We start from the raw sequence: 11,199 nt of genomic DNA, 5'->3' as shown, positions 1-11,199 counted from the left end.
CAGTTTTATTTATATAGCGCAAAATCACAACAACAGTCGCCTCAAGGTGCTTTATATTGTAAGCAGGACCTACAATAATACATACAGAGAAAGACCCGGACCGTGCTCTGGGAGCTCTCACAAAGCCTGCAGGTGTGAGTAATGTTCCTGACTGAGATCCAGTTAAACACTCGTTTTTGTAAGTCATGACGCGCACCTCACGCCGCAGCGTGGAGCTGCACAGGCAGCACATCTACTGCAGGAAGTGACTCATCAGCCTGTCAGCTGCAGACGGTCTGAGCTTTCAGCCCGACTGTGTTTTGTCTTTGGGCAGACAGCGCTGTGGCTCTGGTTTAAAGGAAACACTGGGCAGAATGTTCTCACCCCAACCAATCACACCACATGGCCCCGCCCCTCCCTGAGCCTGGTTCTGCTGGAGGTTTCTTCCTGTTAAAAGGGAGTTTTTCCTTTCCACTGTCGCCAAAGTGCTGCTCATAGGGGGTCATATGATTGTTGGGTTTTTCTCTGTATCTATGAAGCACCTTGAGGCGACTTTTGTTGTGATTTGGCGCTATATAAATAAATATATAAATAAAACTGAATTGAATTGAATGTTAAAGTTGTGTTTTGTAGAGTCAGTACAGGGTTGACGTTAGTCTCTGTGGAGTTTCTCCATGGCTGACCTCTGGTCAGTGATGTCCATGTGTGATGTGCCGCTGCCTGTCGCTGACACAGACGTGTGCACATTCACTGTGAAGCTGGTTGTTCCTGTTGTCAGGGCCGCTGCCCGTTATTCATGTTTTTCTTCTTTAGATATGAACCATCAACTGTGACACATGCAGGGAAGAAGTACGCTGTTGATTAACAGCTCCATAAATGCTACAGACGTGTGGTCAGTGAGCCAGTTGGAGGAACTGACAGCCTATCAGATCATACAACAGCTGTGGCTGATGTCACCACACGTGCGTGAATGTGCACGGTGAGAGAAGCAATGAATAACAAACGGGAGGAATATATGTGAAGAGGAGAAAGGCACACAATGGGACAACTTCCAAAGGACTTGGTGTTACTCTGTCATTGAATGTGGATGCTTTGATTTAAAGAATCACATAAACCATTTCACTGAAACTGCGGCGGCTGAATCATTCGCTGTAAACAAGCTGAGACGGGTTGCACGGTTGCAGTAGATCTGATCTGCCTCCACTCACGATTTCAAAATCACGTTGGATCATAAGAAATGAGCCTCTTTCGTCAGCGTCTCATCACGATTCGCCGATGTCAGGATGTTATTGCGCCTGGAGCAGCACGCCAACTCGTTCAGCAGCTTGTAGTGTTAAATCACCTGAAACCAAATACAGAAGCTGTGGCTTCAAGCTGCTGTCAGATTGCACACACGTGCTTTCATAACTTTCTTTTTGCACTCATACAAACCATTGTGCTCATTGAAGCTGTGAGCTGATAAACCGCGGCATCAACACTGTACACGGTGCTTCAAACAAACACAACTACTATGTGGTTTATATATGTTTATATACTGCATATAGAAACTAGCAGAACACAGAGCAGCCGATAAACAGAGTGTTAAACACCAAATCTGTCTGGAGTTGATAATTTAACACTTGGTGTTAAGAGTTTATATATTAACTCTCAAAGAGTATTTTAGTTTAACTACGTAAGAGTTATCTTCTAATTAATTCTAAAAAGCGTTTACTGTTCTGAACTTCTAGAAATTTCTCTTGGAAATAAACATTTACTAAAAAGACGCAATGGTTTTTGAAAAACATTTATTCTGAACTGTGCACCACAATTTCAAAACATTTTCTGAAAGATGTAACAGTGTACATGTTCTCACTTTCAATTTTGTTTATCAAAAGGTCTGACATAGGTGAGCTGGTAAATGCAAATAACAGCATTCTCATCACTTATTTCTTCAATACAATATGCATGTCCTTCATTCATCACTTTGTGGAACTTCAACACACTTCTGCCCTCCCCCATATTCCATCTTCACAAGCATATCCTATGTGGAGATTGAATAAAAATTAGTTGACACTAATTAATGGCACAAATCAATTGCAGCACAATGAAAAAAAAAAGGAATCCTCTTTGAGACATTACTTGTGTAAAGTATTTTCCCAAAAGACAAGGACACAGACAACAGGTAATACTGAACTAAATGTAAAACCTCAACCTTTTTCATTTTTACCTGAAACTCTGGAGGATCTAAACGCTAACGTAGAACCAGTCAGGACGTCTGCTACTGCTGTCTGTTCGTTTTTTATGGGAGATCATCTTCAGGCTTCAAGTAGCACCATTATACCAACATTTCACATTCTAGACATTGTTTTAGGTGTATTTGACCAAAGGTTTGACTGAAAATTCACCTGCAAGCTTTTTTTCAAGGCTGTGGTATTTGCCGCAAACAATACCTTTCAGCTAGCTAAAACAGAATATTATGCTATCAGCGAGCAACATGGCTAATACCTTTCAGCTAGCTAAAACAGAATATTATGCTATCACAGAGCAACATGGCTAATGCCTTTCAGCTAGCTAAAACAGAATATTATGCTATCAGCGAGCAACATGGCTAATACCTTTCAGCTAGCTAAAACAGAATATTATGCTATCAGCGAGCAACATGGCTAATACCTTTCAGCTAGCTAAAACAGAATATTATGCTATCAGCGAGCAACATGGCTAATACCTTTCAGCTAGCTAAAACAGAATATTATGCTATCAGCGAGCAACATGGCTAATGCCTTTCAGCTAGCTAAAACAGAATATTATGCTATCAGCGAGCAACATGGCTAATGCCTTTCAGCTAGCTAAAACAGAATATTATGCTATCAGCGAGCAATATGGCTAATGCCTTTCACACACCTTTGTCTCAACTCCAAAGAGCCACAGAAGTAAAAGCTAATAATAATAATTGAAACAATCTTTGAAAAAATGACTTACCAAGCATGGCAAACAACTCAAATATGTAGAGCAAAATGTTCTGAAACGGCTTCACTTCAGCTTCGATTGGAGCCTGTCACTACCCGATCCGTACCGGAAACCCGATCGGTACCCCGCATGCGCAAATTTTCAAGTCACTTCCTCTCTTTGCCAACATTGCGACACTCAATATATTTGAATGATATGGTGAGCACCCAGTTAGCTCCTAGCATTTCTCAACAGCTCTGCCTCCTTTTCGACTGCCCGGGACATTTAAACAATGGATAATCTGTATACAAACAAATTCATGCTTTTCTCCTCAACAGAGAGCGTCCCCCGATTGAACAACAGCGCCGTAAAATAAGAAGAATGGCGCCTAATTACAGACTTAATAATATTGATTTAGCAATGTGTCACGTAAAGATTCATCAGCCAGATTAAGTGTTTACTGACAATTGACAGTGATAGCGGACATCATCATCACTATTCCAGTCAATCCTCTCCTCACAGACAAGCATAAACACACTCGACTATCACTAAATCAAATTTAACACACGTTTGTAATGACGCTAATTCATTTTACAATGGGGTTCATTCGCTCGGTCAGCAGGTGGCAGTATCCTCGTACACTGGGGAGTACACTGCCATTAAACAAAAAGAAGAAGAAGAAAACATCTGCACATGCGCGGTACGGATTGGGTAGACCCGATTTGTACGGTCCGACTTTGCACATGCGCAGTAAGGATCGGGGAGTCCCGATCCGTAACTATCTTTTTATTTTTCGTTTTTGTCTACATTGTACTGAAATGCTTCATTATTGCAAACATTTTAAGATATACTTATTATTCTTAACATCTTAACCGATACTCTGACCAATAACTATCGTAAAACGCTACGACCGGAAGTAGACACCATTCGCGCATGCGGGGTACCGATCGGGTTTCCGGTACGGATCGGGTAGTGACAGAGCCTATGGTGCTGGGGGCGGAGTCTGTGAATTTACTCTATTGGTGTCATAGCCCCTGTAGGAGTTCAGAGTTCAGAGGTCAAGAGTTAATGTTTCCATTGTAACACCTCCAGATTTGACATAGAAACACTAATTTTTAACACTCGATTTTAACTACTATCATTTTACACCTCAGAGTTACATTAAAAGAATGTGACTCTACTTAGAGTAAAATTAACTCTAAGACTACTAACACCAAAACATTTAACACTTTTGAATTTGCTGTGTATATTTATACATTCTTCTGCTTTGAGTTGGTGATGGCCTGCAGTCAAAGATCCTGAGAAACAAACAGCCAACAACATTCGTGTTCCTATTGGAGTCATAAAGTCCTGTGGTTTACTTTCCAAGTGCGTGGGAGTGTTGGGAGGGATTCCCTGCCTGTACACAGGCCTCATATCTGGACAACAACACAGAACAGCACTGTGGAATATGCTTTCCATGCTGCGTGTGGGATCGCCTTTTGTCCGCTCTCCCATTGTCCAGTCCTCTCCTGCTTCCTCCATCCACCCACCTGTTTACCTTTCATTATGCAAATACGACATTCGAGGTCTTCCCCAGGACTCCCGAACACAGAGAGCAGCGCGACATTTGAGGAACTAAGGAAGGGAATACACAGAAAGATGTTTCCTTTATTCTTCCAACAAGGGGAATTATCAACATGTCAACATGTTCTTCAACACCTGAAGTGTTCAGAAAACACCAGCACTTAGAGCAAATTCAAATCCACAACATTCGTTTTATATGAGAAGCTGAAATTCAACTTTACAGATTCTTTATGTTAAATAAAAGGCAGTTACCTGTGTATAAACAAATCTCTACTTTTAAGATTCAAACTTTCCTTTTTGCTAAAGCATATAGTTAGTGCTGGACCAGGTGACCCTGGATCCTCCCTTAGTTATGCTGCAATAGGCTGCCGGGGATTCCCATGATGCACTAGGTGTTTCTTCTTCACTCACTATGTGTTAACAGACCTCTCTGCATTGAATCGTACTGTTGTTGATCTCTGGCTCTCGTCTTTGAGCCTGGTTCTGTCGGCGGTTTCTTCCTCCCCATATGATTGTTGGGGTTTCTCTGTATTATTGCAGGGTCTTTACAAGATAGTGCAGCTTGAGGAAAATTATTCTGACTCCTGCAATAGATAATTACTTCAGTTTATGAGTTTGTGCCGGACAACTGAGCTGAAATGTCAGGGAGAGTTGCTGTTGGAGTGATTCCAGGTGTGCTGTGGGGAAACCCAAAGAAAGGACTGATGTACAAACAGAGGGACTAATTCAGCATCAGGTGAATCAATGAAGCTAAAAGAAGGGGTGTGCTGTGAGGAGTGTGGCTGTTACTGTTGTTCAGATTTGGTAAGCATCGTCTTGTACAAACGTGTGTTTATCCGTCTCCATGTAAACTGGAACCATACAAGCTTTGATCTGGTCATTCGTTGTTTCCTTTGCCGGAGGAAATCATCCCTGGATCACTTCCAGATGGTCCAGGATGCTGCTGTGAGGCTGCAGAAGGCTTCGGCGGGTCCTCCTAAAGGTCCCACGTGACCCTGACCGTGTCCTCTTTACACCAGCTCCCCATAAAGTTCAGGGTTACTGTCAGATTTTGGCGATCACTGTTACAGATCGTGGGGAGTATTGATGAGGTCCACATCCACTCCTAACTGCGAGGTCTCTGAGGTCTGCTCGTCAGGACCTGCTCGGTCCAGGTGACTAAAGGAGACTGTGCTGCAGACCCAAAAGCACTTTGCCACTTTAGTTCTTGAATAAACTTTACTGACTTCCAAGAGAAGCACAGGTCACACTGGCTGCTTGCAGGCTGTGTGCATGTTAGTCAAAGCACACTCACCTCCACTCGTCTGCACTGATGAAGCAATCGGTGATGAAATTCATCAATACTGTGCTTCATACTAAGAAACGTCTCAGCTATGACATCTTACAATAAATATATCCAAATACGAAACTAGCGTGAAACCGCAATCACTCAGAGCTCACAGGAGGATGAGCACAAAGGTCTGATTACAAACACAAGTCAGATCATTGCAATTATTTTTATGACAATCCCAGTTTTTCCACAACTTAGACACATTACTCACACTCTCATGACACATACATATAGGGCCTTGAGGGTGGGCACGTTAACGGCGTCCAGAGGACGGTCTGTGTATTCAACCCCACCTCTGACGCGGTGCCCACCTGTAGACATTGAGGGTTCTCGGGAGGGGGCGTGCTAACACCTGCTGCTCTCTGGCAGCAGCACCATGCCCTCCCGTGTTTTAAATGCACCTTAGAACAACACGCAGCAACACTACACATGAGCGGGAGGAGGGAGGTTTGGGGTCCTCACACACCCCCGTTCTCTGCTGGCCATCGGGGCGGGGGGGCTGGGAGGAGATGCTGGCCGTCCGATTGGGATCTGGGATGCGGGGCTCCCTGCTGCTGCGGGGCCTGGGGTGGTCTGCTTGCCTCCACCCCGGGGGAAAGGGTAACATCTCTTGGGTCTGGGTGCCGTTTCCCCCTCTGGGGGCGAGGATACCTGGACCCGGGGTATAGAGTATGTTTGGGGAGTGTGATTGTGTGTACATGTCCATTTATGTCTATCCTCACGTTGGGTGAGTGTTTGTATATGTGTGCATGAGGGTGGGAATGCATGTCTGTGTCTGTGTGCCTGTTTGTCTGTGTCTATATGTCAGGTCGGGTCTTAGACTCCACCTCTCTGGGAACTCCCAGGCCCTCCAAGTGTGGAGGCCTATCTCCCCTCTCCACACTCCCTGCCGGTGACTGATGCCCTCAGGGGTCGGTGCGTTGGTGGTTCTTGGTGTCCGGGGCTGGGCGCTCAGGTATGTACCAGCTCACTCCCGGTGGCTACTTGGCGGGGCCTGGCGCCTGTTGCTCGGTCAGGCCTCTTCCGGGGCGTGGGGGCCATCGGGCCTCTGGCCTCTGTGCCTGTGGCTCGGTTCACTCTGGCACAGCTGGCTGCTGGCAGAGCCGGCGGGCACGCCACTGCAGCCTCCTCTGGCTTCTGCTCCGTGGCTGCTGGGTGACCCCTCGTCTGGGGCTCTCCTCAGCTCTTCCCAGGAGGGTGGCACTGATGCCCCCCTGGTGGTCCTCCTTGTGTCCTCGTATTCTGGGGCCTCTGGATGTCTGGAGCCTGGACCATGCCTGCTTCATGCCCTGGGGGCGGGGCTATGGCTCTCTACATCCTCTAGCAGACCATTACATGGGGAAACCTTTTGAATACAAGCTGATCCCCACAGGTGTTCACACAGGTGTTCACTGTTCGTAGACATAAACTACACAAGCACATTGTGCGCTGTCGGTCCTGCTTGCTACACAACAACATTCAATATTTAGTATTTACTGCATTTTACACTCAGCTAGATTAACTATAAAGTTCATTCACAGAAAACTGTTGCTCTCACTGTAAGGTGTGTGGGATAGTGATGAAACTGAGCGTGTGCAGCTTTGTTCATGAACACACATTTCCTGAATATGTATATGTGTGCATATTGTCTGAATCCAAAGCTGCTTGACTCCAAAGCCTGTATCTGCTTGCCCTCCAAGATTTCTATTTATAGCTTTGCCTGTTTGGAATTTCATTAGGTGAGTGAACTCCTTTCAGGTGTTGTGAAAGTAGTGATAGTAGGCAGCAGGCTTGTTCCTGCTTGTTCCAACCCACACTTGCATCAGGACTCCTATCGGTGTGTGGGTGTCAGGCCGGGTCAAATTCCAGGGAAGCTGCGCTTTGGTGATGCAGCAGAAGACGAGGAAATCCCTGTCACGGTGTCCCGAGCCTGGGAATTCCCTTAAGCCGTGATAAATGTCAATATTTATTCTGAGGATCATCCCAAAGGCTGACTTAACAAAATAAGAGCCTGAAAACCAGAGAAGAAGTCTGAAAGTGCTCAATAATCCAGGATAACTTCAAACTGATCAGCAGGAAGTCAAACGCCAACTACAGGATATTATAACATATCTAAAAGAGCTCAATTACATGAAACAATTAAATGTGTTTAATTCTGTTACAGTCTTTTTACCTTTTGAAATATCATGTTATGTTTTCACCTTTGATTTTCTCTCTTTGCTTTGAAACTTGAAAGTTTCCCTCGGGAACAATGAAGCTTAAAGCTGACTGAAAGCCTGCAGGTTCACACTAAATTTAGCCCCGACACAAAACAAACAACCACGTACACACTCGCTGATCCAGAGCGCGATGATGACATCCCGCTGACACTCCGCCACCTCTCCCACACATAATGCAAATGAGCTTTCATCAGCGAGAGACGGGATAAAACAGGTGTGCTCAGACAGGGAGACACCAGCAGCTCTGTGCCAGCAGAGAGTTTACACAGGTGAACAGGAGGAGACGCATTCCAGCTCAGCAGCTTCAGCATGAACTCCAGCGCCATTCTGGTGAGTACGAGCCGTCACCTGGAGAACAGGTGTGCAGATGCTTTGCACGCTCTGAGCTCACCTCACAGTGACAGCCTGCAAACAGCTTTGGACCGCTCATTACTACACAAACCTGTGTGATGTGTGTGTACAGAGAAAGCATTTTCATTGAGCTTCTTTTGGAGGGACGTTGGAGACAGATCAGTCAAAGCCTCTGATCGTGTCCTTGTGTCAAAATGTGTGTTTGTCTTTCCAGCTCTTCCTGGGACTGATGGGGACAGCGTTCAGCAGCCCGGTTTGTCCTCAAAACTGCAACCACGCTCAGCACTATCACAGGCAGTACTTCACTCATGTGTCCGACCTCCAAGAGTCTTCAGCCGCGCCCTGGAAACTACAGTGAGTTTACTTACTTAAAGCCAGGAAAGAAGACAGATTTAGGCTTTATTGATCACACAAATACAGCTGTAGATATACGACTGGTGCTTCAGGAGTGTAAGGATGCACGTAGCTTTCAGTGGGGGCCACTCTAAACTGTCCTCATGACTTCATGGTCTCAGTCGCTGGTTTCAGGTCTTACTGAATAAAACACAATGTTCATTTTGTAAATTATGATTTCATTACCGTCACAAATGAGCAGGAAGTCGTGGAGGATTGCTGGGTAATGCCCTGTCAGTCCAAACTTGCTGCAGACTTTATGCCACCCAGCCATAAAAACTGGATTTCAACATTTTAGCAGAGGAAAGGTTGGACACAGTGCTGGGACGAGCACATGTTAGAGCTAAAATTCACAGGCTTTTGAGTCCAGCGTGAGCAGATCTTAATGTCTGACACTGTCACACCTGAACACCTCCGTTTATCCGTGGACTTTGTTTTCCTGTGTTTCAGAAAAAACTCTAAAGAAGGCCGAGAACCACAGACGATCATGGAGGCCAAATGCATGCCTTGCAGTGTGGAGAACATGGTGGCCAAACCAATCTTCATACAGATTCAGGTGTACGAGACAACACCGCATGGGAATTGCAGCTGTCCGTTCGATCTGGCGGTCGGATGCACCTGTGTCGCGAGAAAATGACGGCCGGACGCCAGGCTGTGCTGAATGTGCCGTAACAACCTGCTTTGAGTTACTGGGTGTGCCTATATTGAATGTATTTATTTGTAACTAGGAAATACTGTTTATCAGGTTATATATGAGTGTGCATGTAAAATGCGACCAAGTCCTCGTTTTTTGAACTTACCTATATGTCAATGACATGTTTGTTTACATGAGATAAAACTTCATGAATTTTGTGGCAGTGTTGCTCGTTTCAAAGCAACCTGAATCCTTTTTTATAGAAAGATTCAGTGTACTGATCTGTTCAATGTGCATCTGAATATCACATTTTATTCTTTACATGCATCATGTAATATGCAGTAACTTGATAATATCAGAGTCATTTCAGAATATTTCTGGTCAGTACCAATGTGAAAATGTTTGTTTATCAAAATGCTGGATTTTTATGTACCTAAACTATTAAAGCCTCGTATTCATCAAAGGATTTGTAGTGCACTAAATGTGTTTTAATTGCTGATGCCTGGTTTTACACATAAGCACAGTGCTAATAGACGGATAAAGCAATGAAAGTGTATATATAGCGTTATATAATATTATTGCTTAGCAGAACCTAGTTAAATGTAAAAATAAATGTTGTTGTAGCACTGAACCCTGTGGAACTTGTAACAGTCACAATGGTGTGGTGTCTCTTTAATGTAACATAAGTCAAGGGGTTATGAGGTCATTAGTGTGCGCCACTGCCCTCTCTGTGATTTATGGGAGCGACGTGCTTGCACGCGAATACATGGAGAGAGACGGACTTTATATGTTTCCCCCTCCAGAAACCTTTTGGTTGTGCAATAGTTTTTTATCTTTTTTTGCTAGCTGGCAGCTGTCTGCTCCCACAGGATCCATCCTTCAACCCCTCATCTTCCGGTTCCGGTATCATGGCGCCTGTAGCTGTCCAAATTCATGGGCTGCATCGGCCCTGTCGCTACCTGATCCGTACCGGAAACCCGATCGGTACCCCGCATGCGCCAAAGATGTCTACTTCCGGTCGAAGCGTTTTACGATAGTTACGGGTCAGAGTATCTGTTAAGATGTTAAGAATAATAAGTATCTCTCAAAATGTCTGTGAAGGTTCTCAGTCATCCAGGTCATCGTAGTCTAAGGAGCTTGCAAAGAAAAGCGTCTGGACTTCTTTAAGTTACTTGAAGACGTTTCACCTTCATCCGAGAAGCTTCTTCAGTTCTAAGGTCAAATGGTGGGGAGTCCCAGATATAAACCTGGTGGGAGTTTCCCCCCACAGAGGGACAAAAGGACCCCTGATGATCCTCTAATCGCCTGAACCAAGGTGTGGAACTGGGTGTGGGTCCCAATCAGCCAGAGTTTCAGGTGAGCTCATTGTGAAACCTGGCCCCACCTTATCATGTGATTTCCTGAGGTCAGATGGCCCAGGATGTGAGTGGGCGTTAAGGCGTCTGGGGAGGGAACTCAAAACTGGATTATAGATGGCAGAGAGTTGGTGTCGTAAACCACCACCTCTGTTCAAAGATGGTCGCTCACAGTGGACATAGATGCTTCTTTCACTCCTCTTTCAAACCATCTGTCCTCTCTGTCCAAAATGTGAACATTGGCATCCTCAGAAGAGTGACCTTTGACCTTTAGATGCAGATGGACAGCTGAGTCTTGTCCTGTGGAGGTGGCTCTTCTGTGTTGTGCCATGCGCTTGTGAAGTGGCTGTTTGGTCTCTCCGATGTAGAGGTCTGGGCATTCCTCGCTGCTGTACAGCAAACGCCACATTGTTAAGTCTGTGTTTTGGTGTTTTGTCTTTCAGGTGAACCAGTTTTTGTCTGAGCGTG

Source organism: Neolamprologus brichardi, chromosome 20 (genome assembly GCF_056152115.1).
Source record: "Neolamprologus brichardi isolate AB-2024 chromosome 20, ASM5615211v1, whole genome shotgun sequence".
Classification (NCBI taxonomy): domain Eukaryota; kingdom Metazoa; phylum Chordata; class Actinopteri; order Cichliformes; family Cichlidae; genus Neolamprologus; species Neolamprologus brichardi.
The sequence above is the reverse complement of the archived record's forward strand: the minus strand, read 5'-3'. Positions refer to the sequence as shown.